This window comes from Schistocerca cancellata, unplaced genomic scaffold (genome assembly GCF_023864275.1).
Source record: "Schistocerca cancellata isolate TAMUIC-IGC-003103 unplaced genomic scaffold, iqSchCanc2.1 HiC_scaffold_754, whole genome shotgun sequence".
In the NCBI taxonomy this organism is placed as follows: Eukaryota; Metazoa; Arthropoda; class Insecta; order Orthoptera; family Acrididae; genus Schistocerca; species Schistocerca cancellata.
Window position 1 is genome coordinate 6,674,013 of NW_026046765.1, and position 24,714 is coordinate 6,698,726.

Consider the following 24,714-nt stretch of genomic DNA (forward strand, 5'->3'; position numbering starts at 1 on the left):
CCAAGTTTGCGCTTGCAAAAATCTCTCATCGTCCCATTACCGTACCTGTAACTTCGATCGTTAAAATTTTTTTTGAATCCATGTCTGTTTTGCCTCGTTCCAAAATGTATTCAAAAATCAGTTTTCGAACTCATCGTACGATTCGCTCGAATTACATTTAACATTTGCCCAACACTGTGTGTGTCCCTCCAAATGCCGTTTAACGTATTCTATGTTTGCTTCGTCCGACATGCCGAGAACAAAAGCATCCCTAAACGCAGCAAGGAAATTTACTGGGTGATATCTTCCATCAACTGTGTAACATTTCAGAGACCCGGTATTTGCCCACGGGATATTTATAACCGGCGTGGCCTGTTGGGAGGCTAACGAATGTTAATCGCTTTCTATCTGTTGCATTTTTTTAAAATTAATTTTCACTAGTAATAGTGGACTGTATTCTGTCTTTAATTTTGCCCACTTCTTTCTCTCCCTCACCTACACGATTTTCAATATCACTAATTGTTAAATTTATATTGCTTTTATTAGCGTCTTGCGCTTTTATACAGTCGCTTACCTTGGCCCCAAGTTCCGTCTTTATCTTATCCTTTTTTCTCCAAGTTCTTTTTCCACTGATTCGATTTTAGATTTTACTATTACAACTTCGTCTGTAATTTTCCCGATATCCAGTCGGACAAACTTTAATTTATCATCAATTGCTTTTTGAAGGTTTGCCATCATTTTTTCAACTTCCTCTTTCATAGCGGAACCTATTTCTGTTCGCATAGTACCCATATCAGTCTGAACTGTATCCGTAACTGTTTCAGTGTGCCCATATCTGTCCGCAATGTGCCCATATCTGTTCTAATTGTACTGGTATTATTTGCCAGTGTATTCATATTATTTCCTCCCCCACATTCATTCCGCTTGCCTGAATTCCTAATAGTTACACTTTCGTGTTCTGATTTCGTACTCATCGGCTCACTTCGGTTTTCAGAATTACACATACTAGGCGACTGTTTTGCATTCGCGACATCTATAACTGGATCTTGAACTTCAGAGTTAAACACTACCTCACAATTTGCGCAGTCACTTATCTGATCTGAGACGGTCCCGTCTCCCATGGTGATGCCGTCGGTTGTATTGGAAGCCGACACTGAAGACTGCCCCGGAGTACTCAGAAGACGCTGCCGTCGCACTGTGAAACGTCCCCTTAGAAAAATTATACATGACTGTGCTTAAACTGACGCACAATATTTTTTTCTTTTTTTTTTTTTTTAGCGCAACGTAATCTGACTGGCCCTGACTAACATTAACCTATACGTTTCACAAATCACTTACCTCTCCAAAAATCTTCGTTACTCGAACTACTGCAATACAGCGAGCGCCACTACTTCCAGCTAAATAAAAGATTCAAACTACGGAAGTCACTAACTACTGATAGGGATAGTTAGCAAATGAAAGATTTTAATAGAGAACAAACAATGTATTTACCTTAATAGTCATTATAGATATAGCAGTTCATAATATCCAGTACAACAAATTTCAAAACTCCGCCATCTCTCTCCCCACATCCACCACTGCTGGCGGCTCACCTCCAACTGCGCAACGCTACGCGCTGTTCACATCCAGCTGCCCAACACTACAATGGCAGACAACAATGCAAACTAGCCACAGACTGCACACAGCACAGCCAGTGATTTTCATACAGAGCGCTACGTGGCGTTTACCAATAAGAAAATATAAACAGCCTACTTACAACTGCTGTTGATCTGCGTCCGCCACTGGAGAAGTCGCCTGATGTAGTTGTAGCTGCTGCCGGTTACCGCGTGTTCCAACCTTCTCCGACTCCGCTGTCCGTTAAACGCGCTAAGCCCTACCGTTCCCTGCACTCAGCTTAATTACACTCTGAGCCCCCACGCAAAATGCCATTAACGTGATAGATTAGGACCTCTATCGATAGCATGTGTTACTTGTGAAAATACTACGTAATTTCACTATTTCCAGAAACCTACTTGTGGTAAGAAAACGATCTCTTTTGTGAGAGGTTCACTCACTCCCTCAACCACGTACCCTCAGACTCAGAGTTGAAATATTAAAAGTTTTGGTTGGTTTCGTTGTCTAGGGCGTGGGATACGTAGTTGCCGCATTGCATGTGTGGTGTCAGCGCCAGACACCACACTTGCTAGGTGGTAGCCTTTAAACCGGCCGCGGTCCGTTAGTATACGGCGGACCCGCGTGTCGCCACTATCAGTGATTGCAGACCGAGCGCCGCCACACGGCAGGTCTAGAGAGACTTTCTAGCACTCGCCCCGAGTTGTGCAACCGACTTTGCTAGCGATGGTTCACTGACAAAATACGCTCTCATTTGCCGAGACGATAGTTAGCATAGCCTTCAGCTACGTCATTTGCTACGACCTAGCAAGGCGCCATGTTCAGTTACTATTGATATTATGAATAATGTACCGTCAAGAGCGACTTTCACCATTTATGGATTAAAGTTAAGTATTCCACCAGCTACGTCCGTTTTTTCTAAAGTCTAATTTCCTTGTCTTGTTCCAGACCTCACGCCAGCCTGCGTGAGCTAAAACGCGTGCCTTTCGGCTTCCTCTAGAAACCCGGTGTTGGCTCTCCTGCCAACCCACAACAGCATGCCTATTACTGCTGAGTCTACAGTATACAATATGAACAGACACATGAACTGTATGGTCGACGGTTCCTATCACTTGGCAATTGCGAATTTTGAGTATAACAAAGAAATTTATACATGAAAGTTAGCAGTTAAATAGTTAAATAAAAGCTGCTATTCCTATTTTAACGACTTTAAATGATGATTACAACAGCAGAAGTACTTTTAAGAATGCCGTTTAATTCTGAAAAACACTTATTCGTGTCGATGGTCCAGCAATTAAATAAAATATAAGTTGAATAATAGGGAAACAATAGATTCCTACTTCAAGTAATTAGTTATGAACGGCAACATAACCGAGCGAGGTGGCGCAGTGGTTAGCACACTGGACTCGCATTCGGGAGGACGACGATTCAATCCCGCGTCCGGCCATCCCGATTTAGGTTTTCCGTGATTTCCCTAAATCGCTCCAGGCAAATGCCGGGATGGTTCCTTTGAAAGGGCACGGCCGACTTCCTTCTCCGTCCTTCCCTAACCTCATGAGACCGATGACCTCGCAGTTTGGTCTCTGCCCCCAAACAACCCAACCCAACCCAACAACAACATAGCTCGTTGGATATTCACTTCTAAACGCATGCTACGTCTTCACTGCAAAAGCCACGAGAATCTCACAAGTGCACAAGTCGGCACTACGAAATATTTCCATCCCCCGCGACCACGCGCAAACAGCTCAGCACTCTCCAAGTATTCTCTGCGAAAGCTGGACATTTGCCACGCCGGACATTTGCCACACTTTCCCCTTCGCCAGGTATCCCTCAGGTAAGGGACACCCTTCCTCGTACTTCTTCTGTCCGCTTTCAAATCGCCGTCTCCACATCTTACTCCATACAACCAGTACGTAAGAGACCTTCTTCTTCGACATCTTGGCGAAATACAGAGTTTCTTTTCCGAAATCGAAATATTTATATCTTTTGGGAAACTAAAGCAATTCCGACAATTATGCCAGTATGTAATTAGTTCTGTCAAGTATAAATATAGATCCCTCTGTATGTACGGTAACTTCCTTTCACGCTTACTGATTGCGATAGAAACAGTTCATCGCCATGGCAGCGAAAAGAAAGGGACGCTGTAAAGAGAATGCGAATGTACGCTAATCATTTCTTTTTGATCGCTTCACTTGTTCCTACTTTAATTACTTCAACTGCATGCCCAAAAGACAATAAGGAACGATGAAATGTGTATGTGAATGTTTGAAAAGAAGAACGACATACTCGATATTAATTTACTTGCTGCGAAACTTTAGTTAATAAAGTGTAGCGGTACAGTGTTCAAAACATGACTCAAAATACGTTAATAAACAGAGATAAGAACATCTATGATTGACATGTCATCTAAAGTCGACGTACAATTTTAAAACGTTAGAAATAAGGAAATGAAGTAATAGAGAATGCTGTGCTTGTAACGTACGTTGTTGTTCTACATTGTGTAGCTCTGGTATTTACAGGGTCACAGAGAAAGCATCCTAGGTTTTGGAAGAAAAAGCCGTAATTATAATGATCTCCACTACAACAGAAACAAGAAGCAAAACTTAAGGAAAAATAATGTAATGTGTGTTCCAGCTCACCAGCGACATGTAAGCAGATAGTTCCTGTGACTTAGTATGGACAGAGGTTATATTCGACAACTGGAATAAATTAACTGTCTCCTTTTACCGATCCCCTGTCTGAGATGAAACAGTTGCTGAACATTTCAAAGAAAACTCGAGTCTCATCGCAAATAGGTACGCTACTCACACAATTATAGTTGGCAGTGACTTCAATCTACCTTCCGTATGTTGACAAAAATACATTTTCATACCCTACTGTAGATAGAAAACAACTTCAATAATTGTTCTAACGACGGGTACAGGAATTAGTGAACACACAGTCGTAGCGAGGCTCAATTCCGTAACAAAGAAAATTCACGAAAACTAAAAGCGAAATATACAGGGTGAGTCACCTAACGTTACCGCTGGATATATTTCGTAAACCACATCAAATACTGACGAATCGATTCCACAGACCGAACATGAGGAGAGGGGCTAGTGTAATTGGTTAATACAAACCATAAAAAAATGCACGGAAGTATGTTTTTTTAACACAAACCTACGTTTTTTTTTAAATGGAACCCCGTTAGTTTTGTTAGCACATGTGAACATATAAACAAACACGTAATCAGTGCCATTTGTTGCATTGTAAAATGTTAACTACATCCAGAAATATTGTAACCTAAAGTTGACGCTTGAGTACCACTCCTCCGCTGTTCGATCGTATGTATCGGAGAGCACCCAATTACGTAGGGATCCAAAAGGAGCGGTGATGGACCTTAGGTACAGAAGAGACTGGAACAGCACATTACGTCCACATGCTAACACCTTTTGATTGGTCTTTTCACTGACGCACATGTACATTACCATGAGGGGTGAGGTACACGTTCGACGGGCGTTTCATAGGACGTGGAGGACGCATAAATTAGCCAGCCCGTTCTGCTGATCTTACACCTCTGGATTTCTTTCTGTGGGGTACGTTAAAGGAGAATGTGTACCGTGATGTGCCTACAACCCCAGAGGATATGAAACAACGTATTGTGGCAGCCTGCGGCGACATTACACCAGATGTACTGGGGCGTGTACGACATTCATTACACCAGAGATTGCAATTGTGTGCAGCAAATGATGGCCACCACATTGAACATCTAATGGCCTGACGAGTCGGGACACACTTTATTCCACTCCATAATTGAAAACGGAAACCACGTGTGTACGTGTACCTCACCCCTCTTGGTAATGTACACGTGCGTCAGTGAAAAAGACCAATAAAAAGGTGTTAGCATGTGGACGTAATGTGCTGTTCCAGTCTCTTCTGTACCTAAGGTCCATCACCATTCCTTTTGGTTCCCTACGTAATTGGGTGCTCTCCGATACATACGATCGAACAGCGGAGGAGTGGTACTCAAGCGTCAACTTTAGGTTACAATATCTCCAGATGTAATTAACATTTTACAATGAAACAAACGGCACTGATTACGTATTTGTTTATATGTTAAGATGTGCTAACAAAACTCACGGGATTCCATTAAAAAAACGTAGGTTTGTGTTAAAAAACATACTTCCGTGCATTTTTTTATGGTTTGTATTAACCAATTACACCAGCCCCTATCCTCACGTTCGGTCTGTGGTATCGATTCGTCAGTATTTGATGTGGTTTACGAAATATATCCAGCGGTAACGTTAGGTGACTCACCCTGTATATATTTATAAAAGCAACTAAAAATTCGGTTGACGTCTTCCTAAGAGACAGTCTCCAATCCTTCCAAACTAAGACCATACGTGGCTTAAGTTCAAAGAAATAGTATCAACAGAACTCGAGAGATTCAAACCAAATAAATTAATATCAGACGGAACTGATCCCCCATGGTACACCAAACACGACAGAAAGCTGCTTCAGGAGCACCGAAAAAGGCACGTATAATTTAGACGAGCGCAAAATCTCAAAGAATGGCGAAGTTTTATTGTGGCTCGAAATTTGGAGCGGATTTCAATGCGAGATGCATTTAATAGTCTCCACGACGAAACTCTCTCTAGAAATGTGGCGAAAAATCCATAGAGATTCTGGTCCTATGTTAAGGAAACCAGCGGAAAGGCTCAGAAGTACCTTTACTGCGGGTCGGGTGGCGAGTGATGAGGATGAGGTGGGGGGGGGGGGGGGAGACAAGGGACCCAACCCTTCGGAGCAGGTAAAATCGTGGCAAATGTCCGCCGCTGCAGATGTCCGCACACCATTCTCTGCGACCGTCCGTCCTGCTTTCCCATCCAGCACTCCCCCATGTTCTGTGCCACTCGATGCTCCTCCCCCACTTCTATACAGTCTCTCCATTGTCTTTGGTAGTTTCCTATTGTAGTAACGTGGGCTGTGATAGGCTAGAGCGCTCCCGCCATGTCTCCAAGCCAACGCACACTCACAAACATATTGAAACACATGTGAAATGATGGTTTTACATTTACATAACTTAAAATTAACTAAATACTCCTACAGCTGGACCATAAACACGCTCTAATACACAGTATTAAATACATGCACAAATTAAATAAACACATATCAAAGGAACAGTAGCAAAAGTAGGCCAGTAGCTTAATGTCACTGTGCTTTCTAAAACACAGTGAATATTTGACCAATTTCTTCATTAATATTACATATCTGATATAAAACAACGACATACACGAACTAATATATATTTATAATCATGCTGCTACCGTTGTTTCGTGTAACTGTAGTGTACTTATGACCTGACGCGATCAATAGTAATTGGCCACTTTGACCTCCAATAACTCATGTACTATTCACGTTACATGCCTGTAATTCACACCAATTTAGATTTACACTAATAGCTTTCTAACGACATGTCGATCGACAAAATCGGATAAACCGTTTAGATTTTGGAAATTCGTTGCTGGGTGTTACTGGTATAATTTACAGTCAGATACTAAACTTTAAACTAATAAAGCTATTGAAAATCTGATTGCACCATCAGAATCTTTGTGCAAATAATGGTAATGTACATGTTTCTTTTTGAGGTATTATGATTCCTCTGGCTCCTATTAATTTCTACATGAACTGTGAAATGATGCCATTATGGTTTCACAGAGCCGCAATCCTTGGCACTCCCTGCATACAAATCTCCTTCATCGACACAAAGTACCTTCCTCAACACAGCGTCAACATGGAATTCCCAGCCATGCGGTCTGCCCTGACCACACGTTCGGTCTACCACACGTGCTCTGGCTACTGCTCGGCACCAAGCTGTTGCTGACGAGCCCCAGCCATTCGAACTCCGAACTTAGAATATTTTCAGCGCGCCGCAACTTGCCCGTTACCTCACAATCTCCAATATCAGCTGGATCCCAAGAGTTTTGTCTGGAGCGTTTCGCGAATTTCACTCCAGTCAGTAAGTAGTAGGTCTCTGTGTATTTGTTTATGATTGATATACCCTTATTCTGTAAGTCTGCGTATACCAATTCATTTCCAGTACACTCAAATCAATCCTGTGTTACATTATTCTGTTCCTCCATCAACAGGGTCATATGGTATATAACTGTACTTTGTTTAAAGTGTAATACAGCCTACATTGTGCATAATCTATAAGTATTAATTTGCTACAGGTATACACAGGTGGCCCATTTGTAACACTACTGGCCCTTACCTAATTGGCAGTCAGCGATAATGGTAACCTTCTGTGAACAGTTTAACCTGTTCGTGGCTGTAACTGATAATAAGGTATCGGACTACAACTTCGCAATGGCGAAGTTAGTGAAACGGTAACAACAACAAATCAAACGGGGTTTGAACTGACATTCTATTAATACGAAAGTAAACTGTAATTATATATACAAACGGTCGCCAGCATAATTAGGCAATCGGTATCAAGATTTATGGCAAAGCGGAAATAAATTTCACCTAAGGAAACTAACGTCACTTGATACCCTAACTAATCTTTTCTAACACAGTTACTCTCAATATTATACAGCAACATGCCCTAGCAAACAACGCAACAGTTGACCTTTATGCATATCATGGCCAATAAATGCAGGAGGACACGCTATCTCACAACAATATTTACTATTGGCAAAAACTACAATGCAGTATAATGAACAAATGCAAGAGGGCATATGCACGTATCGGCAAAGCGTGATTGGAAATATCATGAGCTACTATTATTTTAATTATCTATAACAAAAAGGACGTGATTTGAAATACTGGGCATCACAAATTCTCACATGAAGATACTCTGTACAAACAGACATTACAATTATTATTTATAAGGAAAGTTTTCTGAGCACAATAACTGATTGTACTGAGTTCAACACTTTCTCAGAAGGAGCTTTACGTTCATTTATCCCATAAGTTAAGTAGTTTATGGGGTCCCTTAGACTGGTTTGGTTTGAAGAACCATAACCAGTTGTAAATAGTAACATACAAAATTGAGAAAATGGCAAGTACCTTTTAGAACATCTGTAAGTATAATAAATAATGCAAAATTAGTTCAGCAGTTAACAAGGGAACCGAGCAACTAATCTCTCGTTGGACTGAAACTGTAAGTAACTGCACAAATTGAAAAACTACTTTAAAACGACATATACAAAGAATCAAACAATTACAAGTTTACATATTTGTTCAAAGTGAAATAACACTGCTGTCTTTGTATAACTTTTATTTACAGACAGCTATAAGTACTTCGTACTTTTGTCATTCATTATTTTAATGGAAGTTTTTTATTTAAGTAAAAGCTTTGTTTATGAACACGCTTTCGGAAACTTTAAAATGAGAAACTATGTGGAGTAAATCATTTACTACTGTACAGAAAACTAACAAAACTTCATACTCTACGAAGTTAATAAAAACTACAAAATGTTTTAGTGCAATAATTGTCAGTTTAATAATTCGGAATCAACTCACTTGGGAAGGCACTATCTAGGAATGTTACTGGGGATAATCTTGGGTGTGTACACATCAGTTGGAAATTCCACAATGAGTTATTATGCAATACATAATAACCGTTCTTCTGAAGGTAGTGGCGCTTATGGCAAAATACAGTGGGTATAAAACTGGCGGTAAAGCAAGCGTGGTTCATGATGTTAGCCACGCCCTGATATAATACTTCTTGGCATCTTAATTTAACCAAAAAGGACCAATAATGACAGCGTAGTCGATAGGTCACATTTCATCCGAGGCGGATTTGCATGCTCGCAGGCTCTTTTTGTCTCAGTTTATACATCCAAATTAATCACAATTGCTGGAGACCAAAACTACCGACGACCACTAAGTACCAAAGTCAGTACTCGAACTGACGTTCACAACACGGGAATCATTCGCCTATTCCGTTCCGCCAAACTATTTCCGTAGCGGCGGGGCTTTACTATAGGTTTCACATTTAGCTTCCCTACTTATGGACCAGTAATATATACAGAGTTTTTATAAATTATTACATTCACAGAGAATTACATACAAAACCAGAGACACAGTTACAATATATTTTCTTAAAACGGCCAAATAATTAACATAATACTTACATAATTACACAAACAAAGATCTCGACTATGCAGATACACTTGTGTATAATGTCAGCAGAGAAATTATGTGGAATGTACTAAATCTATCGATTATTGGTGTTACACGTCCTTTATCACATTACTTATTTCTATTTTCATACAAAATTTTAAATGTTAATATAACGGAATGTAGATCCAGTATGACCATTTCTTTTCGAAATTACTGAAAGAATGCCTCTGCACTGCACTGCTGCTAATCACTTGTATGGCGAAGGAATTGCACTAAGCAACCTTTTGTACACTTTGGCGTCCAGGATTTAAAATTTACCCCGACTTCGGCAACAGCAGCACGCCGATTGTCCACTGTTCTTCAGATTCACCCAAAAGCCCCAATCGATTTACTTATAGATACAAAGAAAAGGTTGTATCAGTACACTGAAAACTGTAATACAGTTCAAATCGTAGGTAGGTCTCTAGAAGAGCGTAACTTTCCAAGGGATTGGTAAAGGGCACAGGTCATCCCCGTTTTCAAGAAGGGACGTCGAACAGATGTGCAGAACTATACACCTGTATCTCTAACGTAGATCAATTGTAGAATTTTTAAACACGTATTATGTTCGAGCATAATGACTTTTCTGGAGACTAGAATTCTACTCTGTAGGAATCAGCATGGGTTTCGGAAAAGACGATCGTGTGAAACCCAGCTCGCGCTATTTGTCCACGAGACTCAGGGGGACATAGACACGGGTTCCCAGGTAGATGACGTGTTTCTTGACTTCCGCAAGGCGTTCGATACAGCTCCCCACAGTCGTTCAATGAACAAAATAAGAGCATATGGACTATCAGACCAATTGTGTGATTGGATTGAAGAGTTCCTAGGTAACAGAACGCCGCATGTCATTCTCAATGGAGAGAAGTCTTCCGAAGTAGAGTGATTTCAGGTGTGTTGCAGGGGAGTGTCGTAGGACCGTTGATATTCACAATATACATAAATGACCTTGTAGATGACATCGGAAGTTCACTGAGGCTTTTTGCGGATGATGCTGTGGTATATCGAGAGGTTGTAACAATGGAAAATTGTACTGAAATGCAGGAGGATCTGCAGCGAATTGACGCGTGGTGCACGGAATGGCAACTGAATCTCAATGTAGACAAGTGTAATGTGCTGCGAATACATAGAAAGAAAGATGCTTTATCATTTAGTTACAATATAGCACGTCAGCAACTGGAAGCAGTTAATTCCATAAATTATCTGGGAGTACGCATTAGGAGTGATTTAAAGTGGAATGATCATATACAATTGATCGCCCGTAAAGCAAATGCCAGACTGTGATTCATTGGAAGAATCCTAAGGAAATGCAATTCGAAAACAAAGGAAGTAGGTTACAGTACGCTTGTTCGCCCACTGCTTGAATACTGCTCAGCAGTGTGGGATCCGTACCAGATAGGGTTGATAGAAGAGATAGAGAAGATACAACGGAGAGCAGCGCGCTTTGTTACAGGACAATTTAGTAATCGTGAAAGCGTTACGGAGATGATAGATAAACTCCAGTGGAAGACTCTGCAGGAGAGACGCTCAATAGCTCGGTACGGGCTTATGTTGAAGTTTCGAGAACATACCTTCACCGAGGAGTCAAACAGTATATTGCTTCCTCCTACGTATATCTCGCGAAGAGACCATGAGGATAAAATCAGAGAGATTAGAGCCCACCCAAAGGGATACCGACAATCTTTCTTTCCACGAACAATACGAGACTGGAATAGAAGGGAGAACCGATAGAGGTACTCAAAGTACCCTCCGCCACACACATTAGGGTGGCTTGCGGAGTGTGGATGTAGATGTAGATGTAGATGAACAAATGTAACATAAAATATCTTTCGATCTTCAAATGATGCGGCCTTTTTGGTCTCGAAAACTAAGTAAATAACTCGGTTTATTTATCTGAAAAGACAAGTGATATCTCTGTTCATTTTCAGAGGAATCGTTTTTTTTGTGTGTTTTTTTTTATTTGATGTACCTAGATGTCTTACTTAACATGAAACATTATTGCATTCAAAGTGCTCAAATAACACTTTCGAAGTTAAAGTGATTAATTTCTGTAATAACTGTTATTTACGAGCCTGGAATATAAAGTATGAGCTCTAGAAGTGATATTTCCCTTATGACGTTATATATTTTCTAATATCTTCCGCTATGCAATTTAAACTTGTTTTTCGAGTTTCAGACTATATTTTCTTTGTACACTAATATTGCTTAAGCGACGGGAAGAAAGAAGATCTGGCGCTAATGTTCCATCGACGTAGATGTAAGTAGAACTGATCCACGTGCTCGGTTAGGTTCTTTTTCAATGAACCATCGTGGCATTTGCCGTAACCGATCTTCGGAAACCACGGAAATCCTAAATTTGCTGGACGTGAATTTCAACTGCTCTTCTGCCATATCCGAATGCACTGTGTTATCGCTCGGCCCATTCGCTCGGTTCTTAATAAAGGGCTTGAAATGATAATTGCATCTCTCGTGATGACTGTAATGATAAACAGATTTTGCGAATTTCTAGCAGTAGCATGCTATCTGAAAGCGGTGATGCACATCGTCGTAAGTTGCTAGGTAACGCAGTGCTGCCTAGGCGACACTATATCTGTGCTCCAGCAGGCCTGTCACCCTCGCAGTGCGAGCCAATCAGAACCACCCTACGTCGATTACGACCAGTAAACACAGCGCTATCGGAGCGTTTGATCCGGCCTGCCGGTCCAATCGGATGGTAGCTACTGCTGCCGCTCGGGGCTAATAACACAGCGGCTACTTTAGCGCCGCCTATTCGCCTTTCTCGCCGGTACACTGAGTTAATGACGGTGGCGATGTACTGACGCCCTACATTCCCAGATCAACAGAAGTTTTCCTGTGTCCACAACAACAACAGAAATTACAGGTTCCCACGGTAAACAAACGTTGTTAACACAATCTCCACAGTTCTAAACACGTACTTTGTAAAATATGCTGTTGTTAACTGTTGTCTAACGTTTACCTGTCACATATGCAGATATACACAAAATTAATTCCCACTTCGTAATTATTATGTGGCGTGCTTCTACGTATTAGTGCCGATATTTCTTTGGAGCTTTTGTGTATACGGAGCAACAGTTAACTGTCTCTTTGTAGCTTGCGCACGTTGTGGACGGCTGAACTAATGACAGTTTCCTGTAAGCTATTCACGTAACGTTTAAACTGACGATTTTATGATGTGTAATTTATATAGTAATTGAATCCAACTTGATTTCTACATGTTTTGTGTTTTACAAATTCGTTAGAAAATGGTTTAATGCCGGCAGTGGACAGTTGGCCGTAAATAAATTTTAAGAGCGCTAACGTTACACAGCTTTGGCGGCTGAAACTGATAACGTAATTAAAATAGAAACCTCTGCCTGTGAAAGCCAACTCGAAACTAGATTATCTTCCAGTCATACCATACGGGTTCGATTTATGTCTTGCGTTTTTTGTAGGAGTCCTGTCGCTACACTGTTTAGTCTGCTCTTCAGTCACGATAAATTTAGATAGCTTTGATCAGTTACTTCATTAGTTAGTTACACGTTCTACAGATCATTCGAACGACTGTTTTATCGAAATAATGTAGAACGAGGCAGTTTGTAGGACATATTTACGTGATTAGTGTTGTTCTTGCGCAGAACAAATTTGGAACCTGGAAATGATTTTACAACACAAATAGAACCTGATCATTAACTTTGCCGACTTCAAAAAGGCATACGACTCTATCGACCGCAGAACTGTCTTCAAAATTCTAGCTGAATACAAAGTAGACAAGAAGACGCGGACTGTCATAGAGCAAACCTCGAGCAACACGACCTCCAAAGCAAATTTCTGCAGGGAACTATCAGAGCCCTTTGAAATTCGCACAGGTGTCCGACAAGGCGATGGCCTCTCACCTCTCCTTTTCACTCTAGTGTTATTTATTTATTTATTTATTGTTCCGTGGGACCAAATTAAGGAGAAGTCTCCATGGTCATGGAACGAGTCAATACATGAAATTATAACACGATATTAGAAACAGATAAAATGAAATATAAAAAAAACATATTCATGTGACAAGTCATAAATTTAAATAAAGAAAATCAACAATGTAACACTGGAATTTGCTTAATTTTTTAGCTCTTCCAGGAGCTCCTCGACAGAATAGGAGTGAGCCACGAGGAAACTCTTCAGTTTAGACTTAAAAGTGTTTGGGGTACTGTTAAGATTTTTGAGTTCTTATGGTAGCTTATTGAAAATGGATGCAGCAGAATACTGCACTCCTTTCTGCACAAGAGTCAAGGAAGTGCATTCCACACGCAGATTGGATTTCTGCCTAGTATTAACTGAGTGAAAGCTGCTAACTCTTGGGAATAGGCTAATATTGCTAACAACAAACGACATTAAAGAAAATATATACTGTGAGGGCTATGTCAGAATTCCCAGACTATTGAATAGGGATCGACAAGAGGTTCTCGAACTTACACCACATACAGCTCGAACAGCCCGTTTTTGAGCCAAAAATACCCTTTCAGAATCAGAAGAATTACCCCAAAAAATAATACCATACGACATAAGCGTATGGAAATATGCGAAGTAGACTACTTTTCGTGTTGAAATGTCACTTATTTCAGATACTGTTATAATGGTAAATAAAGCAGCATTTAGTTTCTGAACAAGATCCTGAACATGGGCTTTCCATAACAGCTTACTATCTATCCGAACTCCTAGGAACTTGAACTGTTCCGTCTCGCTTATAATATGCCCATTCTGTCTGATCAAAATATCGGTTCTTGTTGAATTGTGTGTTAGAAACTGTAAAAACTGAGTCTTACTGTGATTTAGCATCAAATTATTTTCCACAAGCCACGAACTTATTTCATGAACTACGTTATTTGATACTGTTTCAATATTACACACAAGATCCTTCACTATCAAGCTGGTGTCATCAGCAAACAGAAATATTTTTGAATCATCTGCAATAAGATAAGGTTAGATAAGGTAATAAAAGAATGGGAAATATCACAACAGGGGATAAGCTTAGGAAACCTACAGATTAAATGCCTGGCTTTGCAGACGATTTGGTGATTGTCACGAAAGGTATAAACGAAACAAAAGACGCTATTGAGAAACTACACGAAATCGCTTCCAAAACTGGACTAAAGATCTCTTACGAAATGACACAGTTTATGAGCACAAAGAAACTCCTATCACTGAACACAAGGTACGGCACGATTTACAAAACGGCAAACTTCAAATACCTCGGTAAAACACTAGAAATGAGCAGACATAACAGAGACTCAAACGAAGAAGGAAAAACTAAACTGGACAAGACATACAAGGTAGTGTGGAATCATTACAACAAGACATCTAGCTCACAAAAAGCCAAATTACGCCACTACTGTATGGAACAGAGACCACACTAATCTTCTGGCATGCACGTATCAGACAACTAGGAAAAGTAGAGCGGAAAATACTTAGGAAAATATTTAGCACAATTAACAACAATGGAATACGGGTGAAGAAACCTACAGAGGAACTATACAAACATACGGAGACAATCACAGAAAAGATTAGAAGACTGAGACTACAATTCTACGGACACTCATACAGAATGACATCACACAGACTGACCAAACAGACTTTTGACTGGGTAACCATTAGAAACAACAAATGACTGGCAGAAGTAAAAAATGACCTGAACCAACTCAACAGCATACCAGACACAATAAACGACATAATAAAATGCAGAAACATCATTAAGAAAAGTGAACTACATGAGATACACTGTGACAAACGAACAGGCGTAAAATGGATCGAAGAACGAAAAACAAGATGACAGCCGGAAGATGAAAGAAATACGGGAAACCAAAAAGGCAACCAAGATGAAGTCAAAGACGCTAAGCCGACAAGAAGCATGGATAGAGGAGGGGTAACAGAAACACAACGAGCGAATGAGGGACGTTTGGGCAGCAAGGAAGGCAGCAAAAGGATTTGGCCATGTAGTTTAGTCTAACTGCACTCTTTAAGGGCAAAACAGCAATAATACTACTACTACTAATAATAATATGTCTAGTTCTATATATATATTAATTTCTACTGCGTGTGGTAATTGGAAAATATAAAGTAGGGACGATTTAGTTAAACAGAGCCTACGCTCATGTTATCTGTAAAGAATTAGTTTTTACAGTTTCTGTCTCAAGTCAGCCACACGGTTTTAATCTAGAAGGACGGCTGAATCGAAAGTAGTGTAATGACTGCCCTTAAAAACAATTTTCTTTTCTTCATCGACTGAAGCGTAGCCCCTCCACGCCAACCCTAGCATGGTAACAACCACAAAGTATTCTACTGCCGCCTCTGTAATATGGTTAGTCATCAAATGCAGGTTTCACAAGATGCAGGTCTGTGATGTAGTCCGTACGTCTGGGCACGACCTCCCACTAATACGGTTCCATCTAGGAGATAACTGACAGAAAGCGACTGAAGGGTAGCTGTTTGAGCGCTGTAGGGGAGAAAAACAAAACTTCTGCGATAGCCTGGGGCGGAGGGGGGGCGGGGGGGACCACGGTTATTGGCGGATTTGTGTCAGTAGCGACAGTTCATAGTTCATGCATGAGTCTTGGTATGTCAGTGGAGAAACGTCACCGTTGTAACTGGATCACGACGAAATATCCTGAGGCAGCAGCAACGTCAGCGTACATGAAGTACCATACTAAGTCGTCATCTGCGTGGCCTGTTTGATTATAAAATTGGCCACTCGTTGTGTGGAGATGGGTTGGGCTTTTTGTGTCTTGTGTGTTCGGCTTCCCTGTGTAAGCTTTCTGGTTGGTTTTATGAGTTCAGCTGGCGGTACCAGTCAGGACTGCTGTAATTCAGTGGTTCGCTCAATTTAAGCCTTCCATACATAATTAATTTTCTCTAAGAATAAAAAACAGTACTGGATAACGGAGTAATATTACAAATGACATTACTTTCAGCTGGTAATCTGAAATCAGTGACAGACATTGGAATATACGGAAGTCACCGGGAATGTTGCAGAATATTGTCATTGGTTCGACACCAGAAATGAAAACGTGTCTCTTCATAGTGAATGGAAGACGAAATAGCTGTCCAGTATCTCAACACTGTAAGGTGGATATCTAACAAACTAGGATTGCTTGCGGATGATACCAACAGACTCCGTTTGTTTCCACATGAAGCTAAAAGCGCCAAGTTCAAATGGCAACATCACGCTTACTAGTGACAATAAGCTCATTAATTCCGTAAACTGGATACCTTTCGTAGCATCGACAGTTCTGTTGTAACGTATGATTTGCTGCCTGTCTGTATGGGTTCTAAGCGTAGCTGTTGTGGCAGAGTACCTGAAGGAAAATTTTGGAAAATATTTCGAGTAGATTTCCCCACCATGTTATAGTTCTGGGTGGAGATATTAATTTGCCGGTTATAGACTGGGAGACTCAAACGCTTATAACGGGTGACAGGGACAAAGAATCCAGTGAAATTTTTTGAAGTGCTTTATCTCAAAACTACCTTGAGCAGTTAAACAGAGAACCGACTCATGGAGATAACATATTAGACCTTCTGGTGACAAATAGACCCGAACTATTTGAAACAGTTAACGCAGAACAGGGAATCAGCGATCATAAAGCGGTTACTGCATTGATGATTTCAGCCGTAAATAGAAATATTAAAAAAAGGTAGGAAGATTCTTCTGTTTAGCAAAAGTGACGAAAAGTAGATTTCAGAGTACTTGATGGCTCAACACAAAAAATTTTGTCTCAAGTACAGATAGTGGTGAGGATCAGTGGACAAAGTTCAAATAACCTTCATACATTATGCATTAGATGAGTATGTGCCAAGCAAGATTGTAAGAGATGGAAAAGAGCCACCGTGGTACAACAACCGAGTTACAAAACTGCTGCGAAAGCAAAGGCAACTTCACAGCAAATATAAATATAGCCAAAGCCTTGTAGACAAACAAAAATTACACGAAGCGAAATGTAGTGTGAGGAGGGCTATGCGAGAGGCGTTCAATGAATTTGAAAGTAAAGTTCTATGTACTGACTTGATAGAAAATCCTAAGAAATTTTGGTCTTATGTCAAAGTGGTAGATGGATCAAAACAAAATGTCCAGACACTCTGTGACCAAAATGGTACTGAAACAGAAGATGACAGACTAAAGACCGATATACTAAACGTCTTTTTCCAAAGATGTTTCACAGAGGAAGACAACACTGCAGTTCCTCCCTAGATTGTCGCACAGATGACAAAATGGTAGATATAGAAATAGACGACAGAGGGATAGAGAAACAATTAAAATCGCTCAAAAGAGGAAAGGTCGCTAAACCTGATGGGACACAAGTTCGATTTTACGCAGAGTACGCGAAGGAACTTGTCCCTCTTATGCAGCGGTCGACAGTAGGTCTCCAGAAGAGCGTAGCGTTCAAAAGGATTGGAGAAGGGCACAGGTCATCCCCGTTTTCAAGAAGGGACGTCGAACAGATGTGCAGAACTATACACCTGTATCTCTAACGTAGATCAATTGTAGAATTTTGTAACACGTACTATGTTCGAGTATAATGACTTTTCAACAGACTAGAAATCTACTCTGTAGGAATCAGCATGGGTTTCCAAAAAGACGATCTTGTGAAACCCAGCTCGCGCTATTCGTCCACGAGACTCAGAGGGCCATAGACACGGGTTTCCAGTTAGATGCCGTGTTTCTTGACTTCCGCAAGGCGTTCGTTACAGTTCCCCACAGACGTTTCATGAACAAAGTAAGAGCATATGGACTATCAGACCAATTGTGTGATTGGATTGAAGAGTTTCTAGATAACAGAACGCAGCATGTCATTCTCAATGGAGAGAAGTCTTCCGAAGTAAGAGTGATTTCAGGTGTGTTGCAGGGGAGTGTCGTAGGACCGCTGCTATTCACAATATACATAAATGACCTTGTAGATGAAATCGGAAGTTCATTGAGGCTTTTTGCGGATGATGCTGTGGTATATCGAGAGGTTGTAACAATGGAAAATGGTACTGGAATGCAGGAGGATCTGCAGCGAATTGACGCATGGTGCAGGGAATGGCAATTGAATCTCAATGTAGACAAGTGTAATGTGCTGCGAATACATTGAAAGAAAGATCCCTTGTCATTTAGCTACGATGTAGCAGGTCAGCAACTGGAAGCAGTTAATTCCATACATTATCTGGGAGTACGCATTAAGAGTGATTTAAAATGGATTGATCATATGAAGTTGATCGTCAGTAAAGCAGATGCCAGACTGAGATTCATTGGAAGAACGCAAAGGAAATACAATCCAAAAACAAAGGAAGTAGGTTACAGTACACTTGTTCGCCCACTGCTTTAATATTGCTCACCGGTGTGGGATCCGTACCAGATAGGGTTGATAGAAGAGATAGAGAAGATCCAACGGAGAGCAGCGCACTTTGTTACAGGATCATTTAGTAATCGCGAAAGCGTTACGGAGACGATAGATAAACTCCAGTGTAAGACTCTGCAGGAGAGACGCTCAGTAGCTCGGTACGGGCTTTTGTTGAAGTTTCGAGAACATACCTCCACCGAGGAGTCAAGAATTATATTGCTCCCTCCTACGTATATCTTGCGAAGAGATCATGAGGATAAAATCAGAGAGATTAGAGCCCACACAAAGGCATACCGACAATCTTTCATTCCACGGACAATACGAGACTGAAATAGAAGGGAGAACCGGTAGAGGTACTCAGGGTAGTCTCCGCCACACATCGTCAGGTGGCTTGCAGAGTATGGATGCAGATGTAGATCGGACAACCACATGTTGTTGAGTTCAATTTCCAATAGCACAGAGCATTTTACGTGGAGGCAGAAGTGTTGGAACCACCCAACTTCTTACAGATTTCTGCTTCTGTCGCTATCTGGTCCCTCTCCGTCAGAGGTGGCACCACGTATAAACTTAATAAAATTTTGCTCGTAATCTGCTCAGTGGGACACCTGTGGTCTACGTGACATCAATACATTGAAAAAAAATGATATGTTAAAAGCATCGAATTCCACTTCGGGAGCAAGGTGTATTTAAATTAAGTGTTTTACATGAGCTATTTCATTATCTGAGTCGAATACTCGCGGAAAACTACTCTAGTATAGCACCTCAGGCAACTTATCCCTTTACTGAGTCACGCCTGTCAGAAGTGATCGTATTCATTTACACGTGAGCGCCAAAATATCAAATGTTGTGAGAGCGGTTTGCAGTGAGGGACAGTTCTGTTTTCAAAAAGAATCGATATGTGATAACAGATTGGAGGGACAAGCAACGAAATACTTCAATACGCCCAAGGCAAAATTAGTTTCTGACGTTCTCGAGAATGATCGTGTGGTAAATTGTCCAGATACCTGAGAACACGAAGAACAGGAAAAGTGTTGCCCAAACATTTTCATTTATTTTCTGGGGAATATATATTCCAAAAACAAATAAAACAGTGTTTAGAACTCAGTAAGTACAGGCGGTAAACAAAAATACGCTAACACCAAAATCATAACACATTATCAGGCTTAATACGATGTAGGAAACTCTTTGCCATTCAAAACAGCTTTTAGTCGCTGCGTAATGAATAAATACAGGTTCTGTATGATTTCAGTGAGAAGTTTACATCATTCTTCTTCAAAATAGTGGCATGTTTAAAAATGTTTAATTGCAACTATCAAAAATTGTGATTACTAGTATTAGCCTGGTGAAAGGCGTACGGAAATGGGTAAAGCTCCACTCTGACAACATTATCGTTATCTAAACTTTTCTCTAAAAATTTAAAGGAAGTCAAGTGAAACTGTATTATCGTTATCGCAAAGTTGACATGTACCAGTACAACTTGTACGAGGTGCATTCAAGTTCTAAGGGCTACAATTTTTTTTCTAATTAACTACTCACCCGAAATAGATGAAACTGGCGTTACTTTTCGACGTAACCGCCCTGCAGACATACACATTTTTCACAACGCTGACGCCATGATTCCATGGCAGCGGCGAAGGCTCCTTTAGCAGTCTGTTTTGACCACTGGAAAATCGATGAGGCAATAGCAGCACGGCTGGTGAATGTGCGGCCACGGAGAGTGTCTTTCATTGTTGGACAAAGCCAAAAGTCACTAGGAGCCAGGTCAGGCGAGTAGGGAGCATGAGGAACCACTTCAAAGTTGTTATCACGAAGAAACTGTTGCGTAACGTTAGCTCGATGTGCGGGTGCATTGTCTTGGTGAAGCAGCACACGCGCAGCCCTTCCCGGATGTTTTTGTTGCAGTGCAGGAAGGAATTTGTTCTTCAAAACATTTTCGTAGGATGCACGTGTTACCGTAGTGCCCTTTGGAACGCAATGGGTTAGGATTACGCCCTCGCTGTCCCAGAACATAGACACCATCATTTTTTCTGCACTGGCGGTTACCCGAAATTTTTTGGTGGCGGTGAATCTATGTGCTTCCATTGAGCTGACTGGCGCTTTGTTTCTGGATTGAAAAATGGCATCCACGTCTCATCCATTGTCACAACTGTCGAAAAGAAAGTCCCATTCATACTGTAGTTGCACATCAACATTGCTCGGCAACATGCCACACGGGCAGCCATGTGGTCGTCCGTCAGCATTCGTGGCACCCACCTGGATGACACTTTTCATATTTTCAGGTCGTCATGCAGGATTGTGTGCATAGAACCCACAGAAATGCCAACTCTGGAGGCGATCTGTTCAACAGTCATTCGGCTATCCCCCAAAACAATTCTCTCCACTTTCTCGATCATGTTGCAGACCGGCTTGTGCGAGCCCGAGGTTATTTCGGTTTGTTGTCACACGATGTTCTGCCTTCATTAAACTGTCACACCCACGAACACACTTTCGACACATCCATAACTCCATCACCACATGTCTCCTTCATCTGTCGATGAATTTCAGTTGGTTTCACACCACGCAAATTCAGAAAACGAATGATTGCACGCTGTTCAAGTAAGGAAAACGTCACCATTTTAAGTATTTAAAACAGGTCTCATTCTCGCCGCTGGCGGTAAAATTGCATCTGCCGTACGGTGCTGCCATCTCTGGAACGTATTGACAATGAACGCCGCCTCATTTTAAAACAATGCGCACGTGTCTATCTCTTTCAGTCTGGAGAAAAAAAATCGGAGGCCTTAGAACTTGAATGCACCTCGTATTACGAGAACCCTCATTCCGACACGTGGTATTCAAACATTTTCTGGAACCTCCTACTGTCGGACATGTCAGTATTCTGATGTAGAACAAAAGACAAAAATTAATTATGTTTCCTATAAATCATTAAATGTCAGTTCTCTAGTGTCTGACTGAAAATTTTAAAATATTTTCTAACGTCTCCTAATAATTATCCTGCAATGTTCTTGAACGCAACAGACAACTTAGCTCGACTAGTCAGTGCAACTGAATGACCAGCTACCTGCTAATATATTACAAAATAATTCGATCTATGCAGAGTGCAATGCATGGTTACAGCTACTGATGTAATTACTCCTATGTTTTTTTTATATATATAGAACCTGAATCATCAGGAGGGGTTAGATGAAGAGGCCTTGAGCGGTGTAAAAAATTAAAGAAACCAATAAAAACTTTTAATTTACTATATTCTGTCATTGAAGATTCATACAATGACAAAGTTTACTAATACCTTTCTTTTCCTTGAACAGTTTGAAAACTTCAACTGTTCCGCAATGACTATAATCAATAATCAGGAACTTGGTCACAACGAAGATACGAATATTACTTTCAAATTGTGCATACACATCTCTGACAAAATCCATCCAGTGCGCAAGCAAGCAACAACTACGTTCAGAAAAATTAAAATTACCAAAAATCCTCGATTAATACCAAAATCTCCTACGGCGCTACTTGCACGGTCAAGTCAGGCTGCGACTTCTCCTGACGCGCGGCTTCTCTCTGTATCAAGCTTCGTCTGACTAATCTCAACAATTTTTCTTCACTACCACTCGCGACAATGATATCTCAGACGCAGAGTTTGTGTATAAACGCAATAGCAGAATCAGTGGCCAGCTTTCAAAAAATATGAACGTGCAACCTCTAAATTCAGTTAACGACGATGGCAGTAAAGTGTTATCAGGCACATTTTCTCTAAAGTAGACCGCAAAGGCTAAGTAGTATTGAGATATGGCGACTGTCCTGATTCCTGGAGATGCGACAGCTCTTCATCGTGCTCACAAAACCAGCACTGGGCCATGCGAACAGCCTCGGTGCCACACACGCACCTGTATTTTGCACGGTATAAATGTACCTTCAGAAATTTCTACACCGAATTAGCGTGGCGGCCGCTCTAGCCCCTGACGGTTGGATAGCCCTTTCGACACGTCCTGGGTGCGGTTTGCCTAAATTCAGGTGTTAGAGCATCCGCTACGATGAACTCCCGTGAATGTTTCAGACAGGTACATTTGTGAAGAGCCCCAACATAGGCGCGTGGGTGGCACGGAGTGTGCTGCCAAACAAGGGGGGGGGGGGTGGAGGACATACAGGCCATTTTATTTAAGCATAAGTTGATGTTGCATTCTCACGTGATCACCCCACAGCAAGGCAGCAAACAGGAAGGCTGAAAAAGCAAAAGTATTCTTTGCTGCTTTGAATCACTTTCAGATTTCGTCGAATGGTTTTGAACGCCCCAAGTAGTTCCATCCTTTACACGAGAGCATAGCCTGAGGTCACGCTGCAGCCCAAAGAGGTGCAGTCGCGTTCAGTGGTGATGCAGGCCCACGATGTCCTTAAAAAAACAACTGAAACGTCCGAGTGTAAGCATTGTCAAAGTTTGTGAAGTTCATCTTTCTATTGTTCATCGCACTGGAAACTTTCGTTTCCGACTGTGAAATGTGAGAGAATAACGCCCCAGGGAAAGGTGTGGTTTCATTGATGCTCTCTTTTCCACACTCTGGGAGTTCTTCGTGCCGGTTCTGTACGGGGATATGTCTGAAATGCTTTCCTTGGCCACCCGTAAGAAAAACTGCGTGATTTCAAAGATGAGTGTTGCATTTCTGACCTCAAGTGTAGAGACGGCAAAAGAAAGGGTTAAACGTGGGTACGAGAGGCTGTAATGACCTTCTGACCGTATGATACGTCGACGGTGGCGTTGGGCAATTTGGGGTGATATTTGGTGCCAATGTGATATAATTGACCCACCTACCTCACATGAACGTCTCTCTGGGCTTTTTTCTCGCACGTGTTGACACCTTCTTTTAAGTGTCACCGATCTCGTGGGTGAGGTTTCAGCGCGCCACGCTTTCGCAACATTACGGAGGAATGTTGTAGGCATCTTTGAGCCAAATTTCAAACTTATGCGTCGCAGTGGGATACAATTATAGGATTTCAAAAAGTGATACTGTAATTTTGTCGCACAAGATATACACGTTCTTATTCACACAATGTGTGGCGTTTTTATTTGCTCAGGTACTGTGTAAGGTGAATGGGTATTTCCTTCAGGATATTTCGTCTATCTTGTTGTAATCCATACGTGCATTCCCTTCACGTGTTTAGTCCGAATATTACGCACATCTATGAGGCCCTGAATCCTCACTACCAGCTAGTCTGCTTGTACATCTGAAAATTATGCATCAGGATGGAGCATTAGTAATAAAATCATAGGAGGCAGTGATTTGCAACCATAGTATGGACAAGATCCGACTATACGGGAATAGGATCTTACAATGTGAGACAGTGTTCCGAGGCAAACTTCTGTCACAATGTCCGCAAACGTGACGTCAGATCTACCTGGTAACAGCGATGTAAACGCCCATTGGCTGTAAGTTTGGAAATATATAAAGGGTGGTCAAAAAATGTGTGCAATGCTTGCAAGGATGTTACAGGGCAGGTTGTACTGAGGCATAAATGTTAAGAAAAAAATTCGGTACGTTGCGCCGTTTCAGAGTTATTTAGCATTGATCGCGCGCGTAAATTCAAGTTTCAGGTAACGAGACAAAGCACTCGTTGGGCAACACCGCCC